This window comes from Vicia villosa, linkage group LG2, assembly GCF_029867415.1.
Source record: "Vicia villosa cultivar HV-30 ecotype Madison, WI linkage group LG2, Vvil1.0, whole genome shotgun sequence".
Classification (NCBI taxonomy): domain Eukaryota; kingdom Viridiplantae; phylum Streptophyta; class Magnoliopsida; order Fabales; family Fabaceae; genus Vicia; species Vicia villosa.
Window position 1 is genome coordinate 216,428,698 of NC_081181.1, and position 4,029 is coordinate 216,432,726.

The window sequence follows — 4,029 nt, forward strand, 5'->3', positions numbered from 1 at the left end:
TTATTTTAATAGTCAAATAACTTTGACACAACAAACAACATAAGCAACCTCAACACAATATAAACATCTTTGATATAAATTATGGTTGAGTTAAACCAGTTGTACTTTCATCAAGTTCAACAAGACGTTCCATAGTCTCTTCGATGTTGTTAAAATGACATGTGTAGATTTGACCAACGTTACTTCCAACTCAGTTGATCCTTTGGCTTCATGACAATGAAATATAGTGATTATTGTCGTTACGTTTTCACCATTTTGAAGATGAATGTGTTTTGGCTTTATGATAATGAAATATAGTGATCATTGTCTTTACATTTTCGCATTCTTGAAGATGAAGATGAGTGTAATTAAAATATCCATCAAAATCAAGAGAATTTCTTTACCCACCTCCCTATCTTCTTGGTCACCTCAGTGAAAAATTCAAAATACCCTCACTTCGGAAATGCATTTCCGAAACGCTTTTTTTTTTCAAAATTTGTCTTATTTCGGAAATGCACTTCCGAAAACACAAAAAAAAAAAGTTGTTTTCTGAGATGCATTTCCGAAAACACCCCTTTTTGAGTTTTCGAAGATGCATTTCCGAAAATACCTTTTTTTTTTGAGAGGGTGTCTTCGGAGATGCATATTCGAAATATTCCAAGACCAAATTGGTCTTGGAATGTTTCGGATATACACTTCCGAAAGAATTCAATAATTATTAAATAATTAAAATCAAGGTGAATCAATACAATTAATAGGTATAAAATCAAGGTGAATCAATAAAATAAGGTGAATCAATAAAATCAAGGTCAATCAAAATTTCCTAAACAATTTTAAAGTTAAAAATTATTTTACTAACTTATATAAATCAAAAACATTTTAATTTCATAAGTACATTTTGAATTATATAGAGTTAAATATAAAATTTATTCATTAAATAAATTTAAGACAAAATATTTTTTAATTTTTTAAACTAAATAAAAAATTATAACTCATTTTTAATTATGAATCAGAACAGAAATATATAAATATATAATAATAATTATTAATTTTATAAGTGAAATATATAATTATATAATATATAAATATATAAATATATATAATAATTTTTATAAATATATAATAATTATTATATAAATATATAAATTAAAACACTCATTTTTTTAATTTTTTTTGTAAATACATAATAATTATTATAAATATATAAATAAAAAATTATAACTCATTTTGTAAGTGAAATTATTTTAGTTTTTTTAATTAAAATTATTTTAAATTTTAAAATATGAATCAGAATAAAAATATATAACCGATATTATTCATAACTCATAAATTATATCAAAATATATAATTATTATTATTCATTACTCATAAATTACATCAAATTTATGATATATGAATTAATTAATATCCTAAAATTAATTTTTGGGATTTTTAGATTTTTTTTTTGTTTTTTCGGAGATGCATCCCCGAATTAATCAAAATCTCAATTTTGGGATTTTTTCGGAAATGCACTTCCGAAGTCTGGAAAAATTTAGAAAAAAAAAATTTCAAAAATGCATTTTCGAAGCAGGGATAAAGTGGGGTTTTCGCTGGGGAGACCCCGTAGGGAGGTGGGTAAAGAAATTTTCAAATTCAATTGATTGAGAATAATTTTCAGTACACACCAACTTCTAAGTTTTGTCATAGTTAAGAAAGAGTTTCATTTGCATTCATCAAGACAATAACTCTATCCACCATAATGACTTTAGAAATCAATTTATCTTATGTAAAAAATTGTATAATACTTAAGGTGTGAAAAACATTAAAAAGGGAGAATTTGAATAGAATTTTTAACAAATAAAACTTTGATAAAAAACAACTCCCCTCAACAAACTCTTTATTCTTGATAATAACTATAAAGTGAAAGAAGGAAAGAACAATGTAATGTATGTTTATACTAGTTCAGTTGAGAAATTCCTAAGCTAGTCTAGTCCACCCGCCAAGGTGATTTTGCCTCTCTCAATCGAGGTCTTAATCCACTATAACCAAACTGATTACAAATGCATTGGCAACCGCCGATGACTAACACTGCACAAGCTACCCGCAAGTGACTAACAATACAATGCATAAGCTACCCGCAAGTGACTAACAACCCTGCACAAGCAACCGCAAGTGACTAACAATCCTGCACAAGCAACAGCAAGTGACTAACAACCTTTAAGACTCTCTAGTCCTAAACTTCCCAAGACTTCAGACCAACAGGTCTCTTGGGGCACAATCAAACAAATGTTTGAATCAGAGTTTGTTTACGGTATAAATGCTTCTACACAAGCTAAGTGTAAACAATATATTTTAAATTCTAGACTTAAGAGTATAAAGCTATGAACAGTCTTTCAAGATTGGATATGATCGTGAATTAGCAGCTTTCTCTTGAGTCTTCAAGCCCTTTATATAGCCAATATAATAATATATCTGTTGGAGGGCAGTTCTGGAACTTCCAGAAGTTTGGCGGCTTGATCGTAGTGGGAGACAAGATAGTATGCAACGTCCGTCCTTTCTCAGTAGTGGAACGAAACATTCGTCTGTACCTTGTACCTCGTACTACATAATATTATCTTCTATTCTTCTTGAACTTTCAGAGGCTGACAACATGAGTTGGAAGAAAGAAAATAAGCTTTTGGATCTTCAGAGCTTCAAGTCTTCACAGTCTTCAGAGTCTTCAGCACTTGGTCTTCAGTGCCCTTTGTCTTTAAAAACATGAATCTTCAGAGCTTCAAGTCTTCAGAGTCTTCAGAATTGCGTCTTCAGAGTCTTTCAGCACTTAGTCTTCAGATTAGTTTCTTCAGACTTCGTATCAGAGTGATAACTTCAGATGCTTCTGAAGCGTTTTGCTACTATTCATCAGAACTAAATATATTATTTATTGAATGAACTTAAAAAGTCAAATTTACTTATAAAAAGTAATGGAGGGAGTATTTTTTAATTCCATGATAAAATTTTGGGTTAATAGTAGTTCATCCCCTGTAATATTAGCGAATTTTACTTTTCCCCCCTCCCTACCTTTTGGCAACGGTTTTTTCGAAAAAACTGTTGGCAAAACCTGCCTTTGGCAACAGTATGGGGTAAACCAAAACACGCTCATATTACAGGGGGTAAAAAAACAAGCTCTCGAAAGGATCAATAAGTACTTCATTTCTTATTAATTTGATTGTTCAATTTAAAAGTAACAAAATAAATAAAAATATGGAGATGCGGGGTATCGATCCCCGTACCTCTCGCATGCTAAGCGAGCGCTCTACCATCTGAGCTACATCCCCATGAATTTTGATTTTCAACCTTTTTATATCTATTTATTACTATAACATATACTGTTTTTTCACCAATAAAAATTAAAATCTGAAAATTTAATTAAAAATTGAAAAAATGCACACAACTATTTCACTAAAGAGTTTAATTTATATGCTAAAATTATTTTACACTATCATCCAATAGAAAACTAATAAAGTGCCTTATCATTAAAAGAACTTTTAAATTAAAATGTGATTTATTCTGATACAAGATTGTGATTGATTGATAATGTAAAATTATTTTACACTGTCAGTGTATGAACCTTTTTCTCTTCACTAAATATTTTTAAATTTTTGCACAAAAGTTATTCCTTTTTTATGGTATAAAACTTTTTGTAATAGTAGATCTTTATTTTAATGTTCAATGTATTTGAAACTTAACTTTTGGTTTCACATATTTTCCTTTTACATACATACGGTATGGTTTTTCTGCATATTTTATGATAGTAAATATCTAAAATGATAAGTACGTTCTTAATATTCAATCATTTGAAAAACATTTTTATTTATTCTGAAATTTTGAAAACATGAAATGTGCGGTAGCGAATTTTAATATGTAAAATTTGAATTATTATTTTAAATTTTTACCGAGCATTCTACATTTTTATCCATCAAAAGAAAAAAAATACAATTTTTTTATCAAACTAGTAAATTTTCAAATGTGTATATTATAAGTGGTAAAATAAAATTAAAGTATTTTTTAGACAATGAGAAGTGTAGGAGG

The 4,029-nt window shown here is 28.3% G+C and overlaps 1 non-coding gene across 1 annotated transcript; it reads right to left on the reverse strand.

Moving 5' to 3' along the window:
* Window positions 1-3,202: 3,202 nt before the first annotated feature.
* TRNAA-AGC (transfer RNA alanine (anticodon AGC)) lies at window positions 3,203-3,275 on the reverse strand. The gene has a single exon. It is a non-coding gene; the product is annotated as a tRNA-Ala (tRNA).
* Between the last annotated feature and the right edge of the window lie 754 nt (window positions 3,276-4,029).